The sequence below is a fragment of the Pavona decussata genome, unplaced genomic scaffold, assembly GCF_977016875.1.
Source record: "Pavona decussata unplaced genomic scaffold, jaPavDecu1.1 SCAFFOLD_51, whole genome shotgun sequence".
NCBI lineage: Eukaryota > Metazoa > Cnidaria > Anthozoa > Scleractinia > Agariciidae > Pavona > Pavona decussata.
Window position 1 is genome coordinate 4418638 of NW_028145473.1, and position 22701 is coordinate 4441338.

The following is a 22701-nucleotide window of genomic DNA, read 5'->3' on the forward strand; positions in this document are numbered from 1 at the left end:
GGGATAATGATAGGGTTTTTGGATTGCTTGAAACGTGAATGAGAAATTGCCGTACGTTAAGGCCATGTCAAGTGGCAGAAAAATGGCGTTTAGGTGAATTGCCCCCTTAAGACGAACATTTTAAAGAAAATCGTTGATGTAATCGATATCAACCTAACAGATGTAAAGCGATCCACAAGTTTAAGACTTCTGCCAGAGTTGTGAATGAAAACAGTAATTTCATGACATTATAGGACGAAAACAAGCTTCGCACCAAAATCTAAGAAAATGTGTCCCACATGGGAGCAAAAGACGCTTTCGCGTCTTATATAATGTTTTCAGCATCATCAGGTTTTCGGAGCTCCCTCGGCGGGTGGACCGGTGAGGGTGGGACTCTGCAGAGACTCTGCTCCCAGTAACTCTACCCCAATGAGGGGGGTAGGGGGGAGCAGAGACGGGGGAGCATTTTGCTCAAATTATTTTTCATTTTTTGTATTGTTACATTAACATGTTAAAAGGCGCGTTTTAACTCGCATCCACTTCACACGGATGTATCTGGCACTGTAAATTCGATGTAAATGTTTAGAACGCTATGTTCTTGTCCCCCTTTAAGGGGGCAAATTATTTACCTAAATTTGAATGAAATTTAAAGAGGTTTTAAGAAGGGATAGAAGAAAGAAAATGATTTTTGGAACACCAACAGACAGTTGATACCCACGCAAGAGCACCCCGGGTTGTCAGTGGACTAACTTGGTATCCGTCTATTAATTATTAAATACAAATTCTAATTTGAAAACTTCACTAAATCTTCAATATTTCTTATTTCTCTTAATTTCGTCTATTAATTATTAAATACAAATTCTAATTTGAAAACTTCACTAAATCTTCAATATTTCTTATTTCTCTTAATTTCGTCTATTAATTATTAAATACAAATTCTAATTTGAAAACTTCACTAAATCTTCAATATTTCTTATTTCTCTTAATTTCGTCTATTAATTATTAAATACAAATTCTAATTTTAAAACTTAACTAAATCTCCAATATTTCTTATTTCTCTTAACTTAACCAATCCTTCTAAAAAAAAAAACACTGCTCCTCCCAAATATATCCAAAAATCACCCAAAAATTTACAAAATACCCCACAACATAGGTACACGGGATAATGATAGGGTTTTTGGATTGCTTGAAACGTGAATGAGAAATTGCCGTACGTTAAGGCCATGTCAAGTGGCAGAAAAATGGCGTTTAGGTGAATTGCCCCCTTAAGACGAACATTTTAAAGAAAATCGTTGATGTAATCGATATCAACCTAACAGATGTAAAGCGATCCACAAGTTTAAGACTTCTGCCAGAGTTGTGAATGAAAACAGTAATTTCATGACATTATAGGACGAAAACAAGCTTCGCACCAAAATCTAAGAAAATGTGTCCCACATGGGAGCAAAAGACGCTTTCGCGTCTTATATAATGTTTTCAGCATCATCAGGTTTTCGGAGCTCCCTCGGCGGGTGGACCGGTGAGGGTGGGACTCTGCAGAGACTCTGCTCCCAGTAACTCTACCCCAATGAGGGGGGTAGGGGGGAGCAGAGACGGGGGAGCATTTTGCTCAAATTATTTTTCATTTTTTGTATTGTTACATTTACATGTTAAAAGGCGCGTTTTAACTCGCATCCACTTCACACGGATGTATCTGGCACTGTAAATTCGATGTAAATGTTTAGAAAGCTATGTTCTTGTCCCCCTTTAAGGGGGCAAATTATTTACCTAAATTTGAATGAAATTTAAAGAGGTTTTAAGAAGGGATAGAAGAAAGAAAATGATTTTTGGAACACCAACAGACAGTTGATACCCACGCAAGAGCACCCCGGGTTGTCAGTGGACTAACTTGGTATCCGTCTATTAATTATTAAATACAAATTCTAATTTGAAAACTTCACTAAATCTTCAATATTTCTTATTTCTCTTAATTTCGTCTATTAATTATTAAATACAAATTCTAATTTGAAAACTTCACTAAATCTTCAATATTTCTTATTTCTCTTAATTTCGTCTATTAATTATTAAATACAAATTCTAATTTGAAAACTTCACTAAATCTTCAATATTTCTTATTTCTCTTAATTTCGTCTATTAATTATTAAATACAAATTCTAATTTTAAAACTTAACTAAATCTCCAATATTTCTTATTTCTCTTAACTTAACCAATCCTTCTAAAAAAAAAAACACTGCTCCTCCCAAATATATCCAAAAATCACCCAAAAATTTACAAAATACCCCACAACATAGGTACACGGGATAATGATAGGGTTTTTGGATTGCTTGAAACGTGAATGAGAAATTGCCGTACGTTAAGGCCATGTCAAGTGGCAGAAAAATGGCGTTTAGGTGAATTGCCCCCTTAAGACGAACATTTTAAAGAAAATCGTTGATGTAATCGATATCAACCTAACAGATGTAAAGCGATCCACAAGTTTAAGACTTCTGCCAGAGTTGTGAATGAAAACAGTAATTTCATGACATTATAGGACGAAAACAAGCTTCGCACCAAAATCTAAGAAAATGTGTCCCACATGGGAGCAAAAGACGCTTTCGCGTCTTATATAATGTTTTCAGCATCATCAGGTTTTCGGAGCTCCCTCGGCGGGTGGACCGGTGAGGGTGGGACTCTGCAGAGACTCTGCTCCCAGTAACTCTACCCCAATAAGGGGGGTAGGGGGGAGCAGAGACGGGGGAGCATTTTGCTCAAATTATTTTTCATTTTTTGTATTGTTACATTAACATGTTAAAAGGCGCGTTTTAACTCGCATCCACTTCACACGGATGTATCTGGCACTGTAAATTCGATGTAAATGTTTAGAAAGCTATGTTCTTGTCCCCCTTTAAGGGGGCAAATTATTTACCTAAATTTGAATGAAATTTAAAGAGGTTTTAAGAAGGGATAGAAGAAAGAAAATGATTTTTGGAACACCAACAGACAGTTGATACCCACGCAAGAGCACCCCGGGTTGTCAGTGGACTAACTTGGTATCCGTCTATTAATTATTAAATACAAATTCTAATTTGAAAACTTCACTAAATCTTCAATATTTCTTATTTCTCTTAATTTCGTCTATTAATTATTAAATACAAATTCTAATTTGAAAACTTCACTAAATCTTCAATATTTCTTATTTCTCTTAATTTCGTCTATTAATTATTAAATACAAATTCTAATTTGAAAACTTCACTAAATCTTCAATATTTCTTATTTCTCTTAATTTCGTCTATTAATTATTAAATACAAATTCTAATTTTAAAACTTAACTAAATCTCCAATATTTCTTATTTCTCTTAACTTAACCAATCCTTCTAAAAAAAAAAACACTGCTCCTCCCAAATATATCCAAAAATCACCCAAAAATTTACAAAATACCCCACAACATAGGTACACGGGATAATGGTAGGGTTTTTGGATTGCTTGAAACGTGAATGAGAAATTGCCGTACGTTAAGGCCATGTCAAGTGGCAGAAAAATGGCGTTTAGGTGAATTGCCCCCTTAAGACGAACATTTTAAAGAAAATCGTTGATGTAATCGATATCAACCTAACAGATGTAAAGCGATCCACAAGTTTAAGACTTCTGCCAGAGTTGTGAATGAAAACAGTAATTTCATGACATTATAGGACGAAAACAAGCTTCGCACCAAAATCTAAGAAAATGTGTCCCACATGGGAGCAAAAGACGCTTTCGCGTCTTATATAATGTTTTCAGCATCATCAGGTTTTCGGAGCTCCCTCGGCGGGTGGACCGGTGAGGGTGGGACTCTGCAGAGACTCTGCTCCCAGTAACTCTACCCCAATGAGGGGGGTAGGGGGGAGCAGAGACGGGGGAGCATTTTGCTCAAATTATTTTTCATTTTTTGTATTGTTACATTAACATGTTAAAAGGCGCGTTTTAACTCGCATCCACTTCACACGGATGTATCTGGCACTGTAAATTCGATGTAAATGTTTAGAAAGCTATGTTCTTGTCCCCCTTTAAGGGGGCAAATTATTTACCTAAATTTGAATGAAATTTAAAGAGGTTTTAAGAAGGGATAGAAGAAAGAAAATGATTTTTGGAACACCAACAGACAGTTGATACCCACGCAAGAGCACCCCGGGTTGTCAGTGGACTAACTTGGTATCCGTCTATTAATTATTAAATACAAATTCTAATTTGAAAACTTCACTAAATCTTCAATATTTCTTATTTCTCTTAATTTCGTCTATTAATTATTAAATACAAATTCTAATTTGAAAACTTCACTAAATCTTCAATATTTCTTATTTCTCTTAATTTCGTCTATTAATTATTAAATACAAATTCTAATTTGAAAACTTCACTAAATCTTCAATATTTCTTATTTCTCTTAATTTCGTCTATTAATTATTAAATACAAATTCTAATTTTAAAACTTAACTAAATCTCCAATATTTCTTATTTCTCTTAACTTAACCAATCCTTCTAAAAAAAAAAACACTGCTCCTCCCAAATATATCCAAAAATCACCCAAAAATTTACAAAATACCCCACAACATAGGTACACGGGATAATGATAGGGTTTTTGGATTGCTTGAAACGTGAATGAGAAATTGCCGTACGTTAAGGCCATGTCAAGTGGCAGAAAAATGGCGTTTAGGTGAATTGCCCCCTTAAGACGAACATTTTAAAGAAAATCGTTGATGTAATCGATATCAACCTAACAGATGTAAAGCGATCCACAAGTTTAAGACTTCTGCCAGAGTTGTGAATGAAAACAGTAATTTCATGACATTATAGGACGAAAACAAGCTTCGCACCAAAATCTAAGAAAATGTGTCCCACATGGGAGCAAAAGACGCTTTCGCGTCTTATATAATGTTTTCAGCATCATCAGGTTTTCGGAGCTCCCTCGGCGGGTGGACCGGTGAGGGTGGGACTCTGCAGAGACTCTGCTCCCAGTAACTCTACCCCAATGAGGGGGGTAGGGGGGAGCAGAGACGGGGGAGCATTTTGCTCAAATTATTTTTCATTTTTTGTATTGTTACATTAACATGTTAAAAGGCGCGTTTTAACTCGCATCCACTTCACACGGATGTATCTGGCACTGTAAATTCGATGTAAATGTTTAGAAAGCTATGTTCTTGTCCCCCTTTAAGGGGGCAAATTATTTACCTAAATTTGAATGAAATTTAAAGAGGTTTTAAGAAGGGATAGAAGAAAGAAAATGATTTTTGGAACACCAACAGACAGTTGATACCCACGCAAGAGCACCCCGGGTTGTCAGTGGACTAACTTGGTATCCGTCTATTAATTATTAAATACAAATTCTAATTTGAAAACTTCACTAAATCTTCAATATTTCTTATTTCTCTTAATTTCGTCTATTAATTATTAAATACAAATTCTAATTTTAAAACTTAACTAAATCTCCAATATTTCTTATTTCTCTTAACTTAACCAATCCTTCTAAAAAAAAAAACACTGCTCCTCCCAAATATATCCAAAAATCACCCAAAAATTTACAAAATACCCCACAACATAGGTACACGGGATAATGATAGGGTTTTTGGATTGCTTGAAACGTGAATGAGAAATTGCCGTACGTTAAGGCCATGTCAAGTGGCAGAAAAATGGCGTTTAGGTGAATTGCCCCCTTAAGACGAACATTTTAAAGAAAATCGTTGATGTAATCGATATCAACCTAACAGATGTAAAGCGATCCACAAGTTTAAGACTTCTGCCAGAGTTGTGAATGAAAACAGTAATTTCATGACATTATAGGACGAAAACAAGCTTCGCACCAAAATCTAAGAAAATGTGTCCCACATGGGAGCAAAAGACGCTTTCGCGTCTTATATAATGTTTTCAGCATCATCAGGTTTTCGGAGCTCCCTCGGCGGGTGGACCGGTGAGGGTGGGACTCTGCAGAGACTCTGCTCCCAGTAACTCTACCCCAATGAGGGGGGTAGGGGGGAGCAGAGACGGGGGAGCATTTTGCTCAAATTATTTTTCATTTTTTGTATTGTTACATTAACATGTTAAAAGGCGCGTTTTAACTCGCATCCACTTCACACGGATGTATCTGGCACTGTAAATTCGATGTAAATGTTTAGAAAGCTATGTTCTTGTCCCCCTTTAAGGGGGCAAATTATTTACCTAAATTTGAATGAAATTTAAAGAGGTTTTAAGAAGGGATAGAAGAAAGAAAATGATTTTTGGAACACCAACAGACAGTTGATACCCACGCAAGAGCACCCCGGGTTGTCAGTGGACTAACTTGGTATCCGTCTATTAATTATTAAATACAAATTCTAATTTGAAAACTTCACTAAATCTTCAATATTTCTTATTTCTCTTAATTTCGTCTATTAATTATTAAATACAAATTCTAATTTGAAAACTTCACTAAATCTTCAATATTTCTTATTTCTCTTAATTTCGTCTATTAATTATTAAATACAAATTCTAATTTGAAAACTTCACTAAATCTTCAATATTTCTTATTTCTCTTAATTTCGTCTATTAATTATTAAATACAAATTCTAATTTTAAAACTTAACTAAATCTCCAATATTTCTTATTTCTCTTAACTTAACCAATCCTTCTAAAAAAAAAAACACTGCTCCTCCCAAATATATCCAAAAATCACCCAAAAATTTACAAAATACCCCACAACATAGGTACACGGGATAATGATAGGGTTTTTGGATTGCTTGAAACGTGAATGAGAAATTGCCGTACGTTAAGGCCATGTCAAGTGGCAGAAAAATGGCGTTTAGGTGAATTGCCCCCTTAAGACGAACATTTTAAAGAAAATCGTTGATGTAATCGATATCAACCTAACAGATGTAAAGCGATCCACAAGTTTAAGACTTCTGCCAGAGTTGTGAATGAAAACAGTAATTTCATGACATTATAGGACGAAAACAAGCTTCGCACCAAAATCTAAGAAAATGTGTCCCACATGGGAGCAAAAGACGCTTTCGCGTCTTATATAATGTTTTCAGCATCATCAGGTTTTCGGAGCTCCCTCGGCGGGTGGACCGGTGAGGGTGGGACTCTGCAGAGACTCTGCTCCCAGTAACTCTACCCCAATGAGGGGGGTAGGGGGGAGCAGAGACGGGGGAGCATTTTGCTCAAATTATTTTTCATTTTTTGTATTGTTACATTAACATGTTAAAAGGCGCGTTTTAACTCGCATCCACTTCACACGGATGTATCTGGCACTGTAAATTCCATGTAAATGTTTAGAAAGCTATGTTCTTGTCCCCCTTTAAGGGGGCAAATTATTTACCTAAATTTGAATGAAATTTAAAGAGGTTTTAAGAAGGGATAGAAGAAAGAAAATGATTTTTGGAACACCAACAGACAGTTGATACCCACGCAAGAGCACCCCGGGTTGTCAGTGGACTAACTTGGTATCCGTCTATTAATTATTAAATACAAATTCTAATTTGAAAACTTCACTAAATCTTCAATATTTCTTATTTCTCTTAATTTCGTCTATTAATTATTAAATACAAATTCTAATTTTAAAACTTAACTAAATCTCCAATATTTCTTATTTCTCTTAACTTAACCAATCCTTCTAAAAAAAAAAACACTGCTCCTCCCAAATATATCCAAAAATCACCCAAAAATTTACAAAATACCCCACAACATAGGTACACGGGATAATGATAGGGTTTTTGGATTGCTTGAAACGTGAATGAGAAATTGCCGTACGTTAAGGCCATGTCAAGTGGCAGAAAAATGGCGTTTAGGTGAATTGCCCCCTTAAGACGAACATTTTAAAGAAAATCGTTGATGTAATCGATATCAACCTAACAGATGTAAAGCGATCCACAAGTTTAAGACTTCTGCCAGAGTTGTGAATGAAAACAGTAATTTCATGACATTATAGGACGAAAACAAGCTTCGCACCAAAATCTAAGAAAATGTGTCCCACATGGGAGCAAAAGACGCTTTCGCGTCTTATATAATGTTTTCAGCATCATCAGGTTTTCGGAGCTCCCTCGGCGGGTGGACCGGTGAGGGTGGGACTCTGCAGAGACTCTGCTCCCAGTAACTCTACCCCAATGAGGGGGGTAGGGGGGAGCAGAGACGGGGGAGCATTTTGCTCAAATTATTTTTCATTTTTTGTATTGTTACATTAACATGTTAAAAGGCGCGTTTTAACTCGCATCCACTTCACACGGATGTATCTGGCACTGTAAATTCGATGTAAATGTTTAGAAAGCTATGTTCTTGTCCCCCTTTAAGGGGGCAAATTATTTACCTAAATTTGAATGAAATTTAAAGAGGTTTTAAGAAGGGATAGAAGAAAGAAAATGATTTTTGGAACACCAACAGACAGTTGATACCCACGCAAGAGCACCCCGGGTTGTCAGTGGACTAACTTGGTATCCGTCTATTAATTATTAAATACAAATTCTAATTTGAAAACTTCACTAAATCTTCAATATTTCTTATTTCTCTTAATTTCGTCTATTAATTATTAAATACAAATTCTAATTTTAAAACTTAACTAAATCTCCAATATTTCTTATTTCTCTTAACTTAACCAATCCTTCTAAAAAAAAAAACACTGCTCCTCCCAAATATATCCAAAAATCACCCAAAAATTTACAAAATACCCCACAACATAGGTACACGGGATAATGATAGGGTTTTTGGATTGCTTGAAACGTGAATGAGAAATTGCCGTACGTTAAGGCCATGTCAAGTGGCAGAAAAATGGCGTTTAGGTGAATTGCCCCCTTAAGACGAACATTTTAAAGAAAATCGTTGATGTAATCGATATCAACCTAACAGATGTAAAGCGATCCACAAGTTTAAGACTTCTGCCAGAGTTGTGAATGAAAACAGTAATTTCATGACATTATAGGACGAAAACAAGCTTCGCACCAAAATCTAAGAAAATGTGTCCCACATGGGAGCAAAAGACGCTTTCGCGTCTTATATAATGTTTTCAGCATCATCAGGTTTTCGGAGCTCCCTCGGCGGGTGGACCGGTGAGGGTGGGACTCTGCAGAGACTCTGCTCCCAGTAACTCTACCCCAATGAGGGGGGTAGGGGGGAGCAGAGACGGGGGAGCATTTTGCTCAAATTATTTTTCATTTTTTGTATTGTTACATTAACATGTTAAAAGGCGCGTTTTAACTCGCATCCACTTCACACGGATGTATCTGGCACTGTAAATTCGATGTAAATGTTTAGAAAGCTATGTTCTTGTCCCCCTTTAAGGGGGCAAATTATTTACCTAAATTTGAATGAAATTTAAAGAGGTTTTAAGAAGGGATAGAAGAAAGAAAATGATTTTTGGAACACCAACAGACAGTTGATACCCACGCAAGAGCACCCCGGGTTGTCAGTGGACTAACTTGGTATCCGTCTATTAATTATTAAATACAAATTCTAATTTGAAAACTTCACTAAATCTTCAATATTTCTTATTTCTCTTAATTTCGTCTATTAATTATTAAATACAAATTCTAATTTGAAAACTTCACTAAATCTTCAATATTTCTTATTTCTCTTAATTTCGTCTATTAATTATTAAATACAAATTCTAATTTGAAAACTTCACTAAATCTTCAATATTTCTTATTTCTCTTAATTTCGTCTATTAATTATTAAATACAAATTCTAATTTTAAAACTTAACTAAATCTCCAATATTTCTTATTTCTCTTAACTTAACCAATCCTTCTAAAAAAAAAAACACTGCTCCTCCCAAATATATCCAAAAATCACCCAAAAATTTACAAAATACCCCACAACATAGGTACACGGGATAATGATAGGGTTTTTGGATTGCTTGAAACGTGAATGAGAAATTGCCGTACGTTAAGGCCATGTCAAGTGGCAGAAAAATGGCGTTTAGGTGAATTGCCCCCTTAAGACGAACATTTTAAAGAAAATCGTTGATGTAATCGATATCAACCTAACAGATGTAAAGCGATCCACAAGTTTAAGACTTCTGCCAGAGTTGTGAATGAAAACAGTAATTTCATGACATTATAGGACGAAAACAAGCTTCGCACCAAAATCTAAGAAAATGTGTCCCACATGGGAGCAAAAGACGCTTTCGCGTCTTATATAATGTTTTCAGCATCATCAGGTTTTCGGAGCTCCCTCGGCGGGTGGACCGGTGAGGGTGGGACTCTGCAGAGACTCTGCTCCCAGTAACTCTACCCCAATGAGGGGGGTAGGGGGGAGCAGAGACGGGGGAGCATTTTGCTCAAATTATTTTTCATTTTTTGTATTGTTACATTAACATGTTAAAAGGCGCGTTTTAACTCGCATCCACTTCACACGGATGTATCTGGCACTGTAAATTCGATGTAAATGTTTAGAAAGCTATGTTCTTGTCCCCCTTTAAGGGGGCAAATTATTTACCTAAATTTGAATGAAATTTAAAGAGGTTTTAAGAAGGGATAGAAGAAAGAAAATGATTTTTGGAACACCAACAGACAGTTGATACCCACGCAAGAGCACCCCGGGTTGTCAGTGGACTAACTTGGTATCCGTCTATTAATTATTAAATACAAATTCTAATTTGAAAACTTCACTAAATCTTCAATATTTCTTATTTCTCTTAATTTCGTCTATTAATTATTAAATACAAATTCTAATTTGAAAACTTCACTAAATCTTCAATATTTCTTATTTCTCTTAATTTCGTCTATTAATTATTAAATACAAATTCTAATTTGAAAACTTCACTAAATCTTCAATATTTCTTATTTCTCTTAATTTCGTCTATTAATTATTAAATACAAATTCTAATTTTAAAACTTAACTAAATCTCCAATATTTCTTATTTCTCTTAACTTAACCAATCCTTCTAAAAAAAAAAACACTGCTCCTCCCAAATATATCCAAAAATCACCCAAAAATTTACAAAATACCCCACAACATAGGTACACGGGATAATGATAGGGTTTTTGGATTGCTTGAAACGTGAATGAGAAATTGCCGTACGTTAAGGCCATGTCAAGTGGCAGAAAAATGGCGTTTAGGTGAATTGCCCCCTTAAGACGAACATTTTAAAGAAAATCGTTGATGTAATCGATATCAACCTAACAGATGTAAAGCGATCCACAAGTTTAAGACTTCTGCCAGAGTTGTGAATGAAAACAGTAATTTCATGACATTATAGGACGAAAACAAGCTTCGCACCAAAATCTAAGAAAATGTGTCCCACATGGGAGCAAAAGACGCTTTCGCGTCTTATATAATGTTTTCAGCATCATCAGGTTTTCGGAGCTCCCTCGGCGGGTGGACCGGTGAGGGTGGGACTCTGCAGAGACTCTGCTCCCAGTAACTCTACCCCAATGAGGGGGGTAGGGGGGAGCAGAGACGGGGGAGCATTTTGCTCAAATTATTTTTCATTTTTTGTATTGTTACATTAACATGTTAAAAGGCGCGTTTTAACTCGCATCCACTTCACACGGATGTATCTGGCACTGTAAATTCGATGTAAATGTTTAGAAAGCTATGTTCTTGTCCCCCTTTAAGGGGGCAAATTATTTACCTAAATTTGAATGAAATTTAAAGAGGTTTTAAGAAGGGATAGAAGAAAGAAAATGATTTTTGGAACACCAACAGACAGTTGATACCCACGCAAGAGCACCCCGGGTTGTCAGTGGACTAACTTGGTATCCGTCTATTAATTATTAAATACAAATTCTAATTTGAAAACTTCACTAAATCTTCAATATTTCTTATTTCTCTTAATTTCGTCTATTAATTATTAAATACAAATTCTAATTTTAAAACTTAACTAAATCTCCAATATTTCTTATTTCTCTTAACTTAACCAATCCTTCTAAAAAAAAAAACACTGCTCCTCCCAAATATATCCAAAAATCACCCAAAAATTTACAAAATACCCCACAACATAGGTACACGGGATAATGATAGGGTTTTTGGATTGCTTGAAACGTGAATGAGAAATTGCCGTACGTTAAGGCCATGTCAAGTGGCAGAAAAATGGCGTTTAGGTGAATTGCCCCCTTAAGACGAACATTTTAAAGAAAATCGTTGATGTAATCGATATCAACCTAACAGATGTAAAGCGATCCACAAGTTTAAGACTTCTGCCAGAGTTGTGAATGAAAACAGTAATTTCATGACATTATAGGACGAAAACAAGCTTCGCACCAAAATCTAAGAAAATGTGTCCCACATGGGAGCAAAAGACGCTTTCGCGTCTTATATAATGTTTTCAGCATCATCAGGTTTTCGGAGCTCCCTCGGCGGGTGGACCGGTGAGGGTGGGACTCTGCAGAGACTCTGCTCCCAGTAACTCTACCCCAATGAGGGGGGTAGGGGGGAGCAGAGACGGGGGAGCATTTTGCTCAAATTATTTTTCATTTTTTGTATTGTTACATTAACATGTTAAAAGGCGCGTTTTAACTCGCATCCACTTCACACGGATGTATCTGGCACTGTAAATTCGATGTAAATGTTTAGAAAGCTATGTTCTTGTCCCCCTTTAAGGGGGCAAATTATTTACCTAAATTTGAATGAAATTTAAAGAGGTTTTAAGAAGGGATAGAAGAAAGAAAATGATTTTTGGAACACCAACAGACAGTTGATACCCACGCAAGAGCACCCCGGGTTGTCAGTGGACTAACTTGGTATCCGTCTATTAATTATTAAATACAAATTCTAATTTGAAAACTTCACTAAATCTTCAATATTTCTTATTTCTCTTAATTTCGTCTATTAATTATTAAATACAAATTCTAATTTTAAAACTTAACTAAATCTCCAATATTTCTTATTTCTCTTAACTTAACCAATCCTTCTAAAAAAAAAAACACTGCTCCTCCCAAATATATCCAAAAATCACCCAAAAATTTACAAAATACCCCACAACATAGGTACACGGGATAATGATAGGGTTTTTGGATTGCTTGAAACGTGAATGAGAAATTGCCGTACGTTAAGGCCATGTCAAGTGGCAGAAAAATGGCGTTTAGGTGAATTGCCCCCTTAAGACGAACATTTTAAAGAAAATCGTTGATGTAATCGATATCAACCTAACAGATGTAAAGCGATCCACAAGTTTAAGACTTCTGCCAGAGTTGTGAATGAAAACAGTAATTTCATGACATTATAGGACGAAAACAAGCTTCGCACCAAAATCTAAGAAAATGTGTCCCACATGGGAGCAAAAGACGCTTTCGCGTCTTATATAATGTTTTCAGCATCATCAGGTTTTCGGAGCTCCCTCGGCGGGTGGACCGGTGAGGGTGGGACTCTGCAGAGACTCTGCTCCCAGTAACTCTACCCCAATGAGGGGGGTAGGGGGGAGCAGAGACGGGGGAGCATTTTGCTCAAATTATTTTTCATTTTTTGTATTGTTACATTTACATGTTAAAAGGCGCGTTTTAACTCGCATCCACTTCACACGGATGTATCTGGCACTGTAAATTCGATGTAAATGTTTAGAAAGCTATGTTCTTGTCCCCCTTTAAGGGGGCAAATTATTTACCTAAATTTGAATGAAATTTAAAGAGGTTTTAAGAAGGGATAGAAGAAAGAAAATGATTTTTGGAACACCAACAGACAGTTGATACCCACGCAAGAGCACCCCGGGTTGTCAGTGGACTAACTTGGTATCCGTCTATTAATTATTAAATACAAATTCTAATTTGAAAACTTCACTAAATCTTCAATATTTCTTATTTCTCTTAATTTCGTCTATTAATTATTAAATACAAATTCTAATTTGAAAACTTCACTAAATCTTCAATATTTCTTATTTCTCTTAATTTCGTCTATTAATTATTAAATACAAATTCTAATTTGAAAACTTCACTAAATCTTCAATATTTCTTATTTCTCTTAATTTCGTCTATTAATTATTAAATACAAATTCTAATTTTAAAACTTAACTAAATCTCCAATATTTCTTATTTCTCTTAACTTAACCAATCCTTCTAAAAAAAAAAACACTGCTCCTCCCAAATATATCCAAAAATCACCCAAAAATTTACAAAATACCCCACAACATAGGTACACGGGATAATGATAGGGTTTTTGGATTGCTTGAAACGTGAATGAGAAATTGCCGTACGTTAAGGCCATGTCAAGTGGCAGAAAAATGGCGTTTAGGTGAATTGCCCCCTTAAGACGAACATTTTAAAGAAAATCGTTGATGTAATCGATATCAACCTAACAGATGTAAAGCGATCCACAAGTTTAAGACTTCTGCCAGAGTTGTGAATGAAAACAGTAATTTCATGACATTATAGGACGAAAACAAGCTTCGCACCAAAATCTAAGAAAATGTGTCCCACATGGGAGCAAAAGACGCTTTCGCGTCTTATATAATGTTTTCAGCATCATCAGGTTTTCGGAGCTCCCTCGGCGGGTGGACCGGTGAGGGTGGGACTCTGCAGAGACTCTGCTCCCAGTAACTCTACCCCAATGAGGGGGGTAGGGGGGAGCAGAGACGGGGGAGCATTTTGCTCAAATTATTTTTCATTTTTTGTATTGTTACATTAACATGTTAAAAGGCGCGTTTTAACTCGCATCCACTTCACACGGATGTATCTGGCACTGTAAATTCGATGTAAATGTTTAGAAAGCTATGTTCTTGTCCCCCTTTAAGGGGGCAAATTATTTACCTAAATTTGAATGAAATTTAAAGAGGTTTTAAGAAGGGATAGAAGAAAGAAAATGATTTTTGGAACACCAACAGACAGTTGATACCCACGCAAGAGCACCCCGGGTTGTCAGTGGACTAACTTGGTATCCGTCTATTAATTATTAAATACAAATTCTAATTTGAAAACTTCACTAAATCTTCAATATTTCTTATTTCTCTTAATTTCGTCTATTAATTATTAAATACAAATTCTAATTTGAAAACTTCACTAAATCTTCAATATTTCTTATTTCTCTTAATTTCGTCTATTAATTATTAAATACAAATTCTAATTTGAAAACTTCACTAAATCTTCAATATTTCTTATTTCTCTTAATTTCGTCTATTAATTATTAAATACAAATTCTAATTTTAAAACTTAACTAAATCTCCAATATTTCTTATTTCTCTTAACTTAACCAATCCTTCTAAAAAAAAAAACACTGCTCCTCCCAAATATATCCAAAAATCACCCAAAAATTTACAAAATACCCCACAACATAGGTACACGGGATAATGATAGGGTTTTTGGATTGCTTGAAACGTGAATGAGAAATTGCCGTACGTTAAGGCCATGTCAAGTGGCAGAAAAATGGCGTTTAGGTGAATTGCCCCCTTAAGACGAACATTTTAAAGAAAATCGTTGATGTAATCGATATCAACCTAACAGATGTAAAGCGATCCACAAGTTTAAGACTTCTGCCAGAGTTGTGAATGAAAACAGTAATTTCATGACATTATAGGACGAAAACAAGCTTCGCACCAAAATCTAAGAAAATGTGTCCCACATGGGAGCAAAAGACGCTTTCGCGTCTTATATAATGTTTTCAGCATCATCAGGTTTTCGGAGCTCCCTCGGCGGGTGGACCGGTGAGGGTGGGACTCTGCAGAGACTCTGCTCCCAGTAACTCTACCCCAATGAGGGGGGTAGGGGGGAGCAGAGACGGGGGAGCATTTTGCTCAAATTATTTTTCATTTTTTGTATTGTTACATTAACATGTTAAAAGGCGCGTTTCAACTCGCATCCACTTCACACGGATGTATCTGGCACTGTAAATTCGATGTAAATGTTTAGAAAGCTATGTTCTTGTCCCCCTTTAAGGGGGCAAATTATTTACCTAAATTTGAATGAAATTTAAAGAGGTTTTAAGAAGGGATAGAAGAAAGAAAATGATTTTTGGAACACCAACAGACAGTTGATACCCACGCAAGAGCACCCCGGGTTGTCAGTGGACTAACTTGGTATCCGTCTATTAATTATTAAATACAAATTCTAATTTGAAAACTTCACTAAATCTTCAATATTTCTTATTTCTCTTAATTTCGTCTATTAATTATTAAATACAAATTCTAATTTGAAAACTTCACTAAATCTTCAATATTTCTTATTTCTCTTAATTTCGTCTATTAATTATTAAATACAAATTCTAATTTTAAAACTTAACTAAATCTCCAATATTTCTTATTTCTCTTAACTTAACCAATCCTTCTAAAAAAAAAACACTGCTCCTCCCAAATATATCCAAAAATTACCCAAAAATTTACAAAATACCCCACACCATAGGTACACGGGATAATGATAGGGTTTTTGGATTGCTTGAAACGTGAATGAGAAATTGCCGTACGTTAAGGCCATGTCAAGTTGCAGAAAAATGGTGTTTAGGTGAATTGCCCCCTTAAGACGAACATTTTAAAGAAAATCGTTGATGTAATCGATATCAACCTAACAGATGTAAAGCGATCCACAAGTTTAAGACTTCTGCCAGAGTTGTGAATGAAAACAGTAATTTCATGACATTATAGGACGAAAACAAGCTTCGCACCAAAATCTAAGAAAATGTGTCCCACATGGGAGCAAAAGACGCTTTCGCGTCTTATATAATGTTTTCAGCATCATCAGGTTTTCGGAGCTCCCTCGGCGGGTGGACCGGTGAGGGTGGGACTCTGCAGAGACTCTGCTCCCAGTAACTCTACCCCAATGAGGGGGGTAGGGGGGAGCAGAGACGGGGGAGCATTTTGCTCAAATTATTTTTCATTTTTTGTATTGTTACATTAACATGTTAAAAGGCGCGTTTTAACTCGCATCCACTTCACACGGATGTATCTGGCACTGTAAATTCGATGTAAATCTTTAGAACGCTATGTTCTTGTCCCCCTTTAAGGGGGCAAATTATTTACCTAAATTTGAATGAAATTTAAAGAGGTTTTAAGAAGGGATAGAAGAAAGAAAATGATTTTTGGAACACCAACAGACAGTTGATACCCACGCAAGAGCACCCCGGGTTGTCAGTGGACTAACTTGGTATCCGTCTATTAATTATTAAATACAAATTCTAATTTGAAAACTTCACTAAATCTTCAATATTTCTTATTTCTCTTAATTTCGTCTATTAATTATTAAATACAAATTCTAATTTTAAAACTTAACTAAATCTCCAATATTTCTTATTTCTCTTAACTTAACCAATCCTTCTAAAAAAAAAAACACTGCTCCTCCCAAATATATCCAAAAATCACCCAAAAATTTACAAAATACCCCACAACATAGGTACACGGGATAATGATAGGGTTTTTGGATTGCTTGAAACGTGAATGAGAAATTGCCGTACGTTAAGGCCATGTCAAGTGGCAGAAAAATGGCGTTTAGGTGAATTGCCCCCTTAAGACGAACATTTTAAAGAAAATCGTTGATGTAATCGATATCAACCTAACAGATGTAAAGCGATCCACAAGTTTAAGACTTCTGCCAGAGTTGTGAATGAAAACAGTAATTTCATGACATTATAGGACGAAAACAAGCTTCGCACCAAAATCTAAGAAAATGTGTCCCACATGGGAGCAAAAGACGCTTTCGCGTCTTATATAATGTTTTCAGCATCATCAGGTTTTCGGAGCTCCCTCGGCGGGTGGACCGGTGAGGGTGGGACTCTGCAGAGACTCTGCTCCCAGTAACTCTACCCCAATGAGGGGGGTAGGGGGGAGCAGAGACGGGGGAGCATTTTGCTCAAATTATTTTTCATTTTTTGTATTGTTACATTAACATGTTAAAAGGCGCGTTTTAACTCGCATCCACTTCACACGGATGTGTCTGGCACTGTAAATTCGATGTAAATGTTTAGAAAGCTATGTTCTTGTCCCCCTTTAAGGGGGCAAATTATTTACCTAAATTTGAATGAAATTTAAAGAGGTTTTAAGAAGGGATAGAAGAAAGAAAATGATTTTTGGAACACCAACAGACAGTTGATACCCACGCAAGAGCACCCCGGGTTGTCAGTGGACTAACTTGGTATCCGTCTATTAATTATTAAATACAAATTCTAATTTGAAAACTTCACTAAATCTTCAATATTTCTTATTTCTCTTAATTTCGTCTATTAATTATTAAATACAAATTCTAATTTGAAAACTTCACTAAATCTTCAATATTTCTTATTTCTCTTAATTTCGTCTATTAATTATTAAATACAAATTCTAATTTTAAAACTTAACTAAATCTCCAATATTTCTTATTTCTCTTAACTTAACCAATCCTTCTAAAAAAAAAAACACTGCTCCTCCCAAATATATCCAAAAATCACCCAAAAATTTACAAAATACCCCACAACATAGGTACACGGGATAATGATAGGGTTTTTGGATTGCTTGAAACGTGAATGAGAAATTGCCGTACGTTAAGGCCATGTCAAGTGGCAGAAAAATGGCGTTTAGGTGAATTGCCCCCTCAAGACGAACATTTTAAAGAAAATCGTTGATGTAATCGATATCAACCTAACAGATGTAAAGCGATCCACAAGTTTAAGACTTCTGCCAGAGTTGTGAATGAAAACAGTAATTTCATGACATTATAGGACGAAAACAAGCTTCGCACCAAAATCTAAGAAAATGTGTCCCACATGGGAGCAAAAGACGCTTTCGCGTCTTATATAATGTTTTCAGCATCATCAGGTTTTCGGAGCTCCCTCGGCGGGTGGACCGGTGAGGGTGGGACTCTGCAGAGACTCTGCTCCCAGTAACTCTACCCCAATGAGGGGGGTAGGGGGGAGCAGAGACGGGGGAGCATTTTGCTCAAATTATTTTTCATTTTTTGTATTGTTACATTAACATGTTAAAAGGCGCGTTTTAACTCGCATCCACTTCACACGGATGTATCTGGCACTGTAAATTCGATGTAAATGTTTAGAACGCTATGTTCTTGTCCCCCTTTAAGGGGGCAAATTATTTACCTAAATTTGAATGAAATTTAAAGAGGTTTTAAGAAGGGATAGAAGAAAGAAAATGATTTTTGGAACACCAACAGACAGTTGATACCCACGCAAGAGCACCCCGGGTTGTCAGTGGACTAACTTGGTATCCGTCTATTAATTATTAAATACAAATTCTAATTTGAAAACTTCACTAAATCTTCAATATTTCTTATTTCTCTTAATTTCGTCTATTAATTATTAAATACAAATTCTAATTTGAAAACTTCACTAAATCTTCAATATTTCTTATTTCTCTTAATTTCGTCTATTAATTATTAAATACAAATTCTAATTTTAAAACTTAACTAAATCTCCAATATTTCTTATTTCTCTTAACTTAACCAATCCTTCTAAAAAAAAAAACACTGCTCCTCCCAAATATATCCAAAAATCACCCAAAAATTTACAAAATACCCCACAACATAGGTACACGGGATAATGATAGGGTTTTTGGATTGCTTGAAACGTGAATGAGAAATTGCCGTACGTTAAGGCCATGTCAAGTGGCAGAAAAATGGCGTTTAGGTGAATTGCCCCCTCAAGACGAACATTTTAAAGAAAATCGTTGATGTAATCGATATCAACCTAACAGATGTAAAGCGATCCACAAGTTTAAGACTTCTGCCAGAGTTGTGAATGAAAACAGTAATTTCATGACATTATAGGACGAAAACAAGCTTCGCACCAAAATCTAAGAAAATGTGTCCCACATGAAAGCAAAAGACGCTTTCGCGTCTTATATAATGTTTTCAGCATCATCAGGTTTTCGGAGCTCCCTCGGCGGGTGGACCGGTGAGGGTGGGACTCTGCAGAGACTCTGCTCCCAGTAACTCTACCCCAATGAGGGGGGTAGGGGGGAGCAGAGACGGGGGAGCATTTTGCTCAAATTATTTTTCATTTTTTGTATTGTTACATTAACATGTTAAAAGGCGCGTTTTAACTCGCATCCACTTCACACGGATGTATCTGGCACTGTAAATTCGATGTAAATGTTTAGAACGCTATGTTCTTGTCCCCCTTTAAGGGGGCAAATTATTTACCTAAATTTGAATGAAATTTAAAGAGGTTTTAAGAAGGGATAGAAGAAAGAAAATGATTTTTGGAACACCAACAGACAGTTGATACCCACGCAAGAGCACCCCGGGTTGTCAGTGGACTAACTTGGTATCCGTCTATTAATTATTAAATACAAATTCTAATTTGAAAACTTCACTAAATCTTCAATATTTCTTATTTCTCTTAATTTCGTCTATTAATTATTAAATACAAATTCTAATTTGAAAACTTCACTAAATCTTCAATATTTCTTATTTCTCTTAATTTCGTCTATTAATTATTAAATACAAATTCTAATTTTAAAACTTAACTAAATCTCCAATATTTCTTATTTCTCTTAACTTAACCAATCCTTCTAAAAAAAAAACACTGCTCCTCCCAAATATATCCAAAAATCACCCAAAAATTTACAAAATACCCCACACCATAGGTACACGGGATAATGATAGGGTTTTTGGATTGCTTGAAACGTGAATGAGAAATTGCCGTACGTTAAGGCCATGTCAAGTTGCAGAAAAATGGTGTTTAGGTGAATTGCCCCCTTAAGACGAACATTTTAAAGAAAATCGTTGATGTAATCGATATCAACCTAACAGATGTAAAGCGATCCACAAGTTTAAGACTTCTGCCAGAGTTGTGAATGAAAACAGTAATTTCATGACATTATAGGACGAAAACAAGCTTCGCACCAAAATCTAAGAAAATGTGTCCCACATGGGAGCAAAAGACGCTTTCGCGTCTTATATAATGTTTTCAGCATCATCAGGTTTTCGGAGCTCCCTCGGCGGGTGGACCGGTGAGGGTGGGACTCTGCAGAGACTCTGCTCCCAGTAACTCTACCCCAATGAGGGGGGTAGGGGGGAGCAGAGACGGGGGAGCATTTTGCTCAAATTATTTTTCATTTTTTGTATTGTTACATTAACATGTTAAAAGGCGCGTTTTAACTCGCATCCACTTCACACGGATGTATCTGGCACTGTAAATTCGATGTAAATCTTTAGAACGCTATGTTCTTGTCCCCCTTTAAGGGGGCAAATTATTTACCTAAATTTGAATGAAATTTAAAGAGGTTTTAAGAAGGGATAGAAGAAAGAAAATGATTTTTGGAACACCAACAGACAGTTGATACCCACGCAAGAGCACCCCGGGTTGTCAGTGGACTAACTTGGTATCCGTCTATTAATTATTAAATACAAATTCTAATTTGAAAACTTCACTAAATCTTCAATATTTCTTATTTCTCTTAATTTCGTCTATTAATTATTAAATACAAATTCTAATTTTAAAACTTAACTAAATCTCCAATATTTCTTATTTCTCTTAACTTAACCAATCCTTCTAAAAAAAAAACACTGCTCCTCCCAAATATATCCAAAAATCACCCAAAAATTTACAAAATACCCCACAACATAGGTACACGGGATAATGATAGGGTTTTTGGATTGCTTGAAACGTGAATGAGAAATTGCCGTACGTTAAGGCCATGTCAAGTGGCAGAAAAATGGCGTTTAGGTGAATTGCCCCCTTAAGACGAACATTTTAAAGAAAATCGTTGATGTAATCGATATCAACCTAACAGATGTAAAGCGATCCACAAGTTTAAGACTTCTGCCAGAGTTGTGAATGAAAACAGTAATTTCATGACATTATAGGACGAAAACAAGCTTCGCACCAAAATCTAAGAAAATGTGTCCCACATGGGAGCAAAAGACGCTTTCGCGTCTTATATAATGTTTTCAGCATCATCAGGTTTTCGGAGCTCCCTCGGCGGGTGGACCGGTGAGGGTGGGACTCTGCAGAGACTCTGCTCCCAGTAACTCTACCCCAATGAGGGGGGTAGGGGGGAGCAGAGACGGGGGAGCATTTTGCTCAAATTATTTTTCATTTTTTGTATTGTTACATTAACATGTTAAAAGGCGCGTTTTAACTCGCATCCACTTCACACGGATGTGTCTGGCACTGTAAATTCGATGTAAATGTTTAGAAAGCTATGTTCTTGTCCCCCTTTAAGGGGGCAAATTATTTACCTAAATTTGAATGAAATTTAAAGAGGTTTTAAGAAGGGATAGAAGAAAGAAAATGATTTTTGGAACACCAACAGACAGTTGATACCCACGCAAGAGCACCCCGGGTTGTCAGTGGACTAACTTGGTATCCGTCTATTAATTATTAAATACAAATTCTAATTTGAAAACTTCACTAAATCTTCAATATTTCTTATTTCTCTTAATTTCGTCTATTAATTATTAAATACAAATTCTAATTTGAAAACTTCACTAAATCTTCAATATTTCTTATTTCTCTTAATTTCGTCTATTAATTATTAAATACAAATTCTAATTTTAAAACTTAACTAAATCTCCAATATTTCTTATTTCTCTTAACTTAACCAATCCTTCTAAAAAAAAAAACACTGCTCCTCCCAAATATATCCAAAAATCACCCAAAAATTTACAAAATACCCCACAACATAGGTACACGGGATAATGATAGGGTTTTTGGATTGCTTGAAACGTGAATGAGAAATTGCCGTACGTTAAGGCCATGTCAAGTGGCAGAAAAATGGCGTTTAGGTGAATTGCCCCCTCAAGACGAACATTTTAAAGAAAATCGTTGATGTAATCGATATCAACCTAACAGATGTAAAGCGATCCACAAGTTTAAGACTTCTGCCAGAGTTGTGAATGAAAACAGTAATTTCATGACATTATAGGACGAAAACAAGCTTCGCACCAAAATCTAAGAAAAT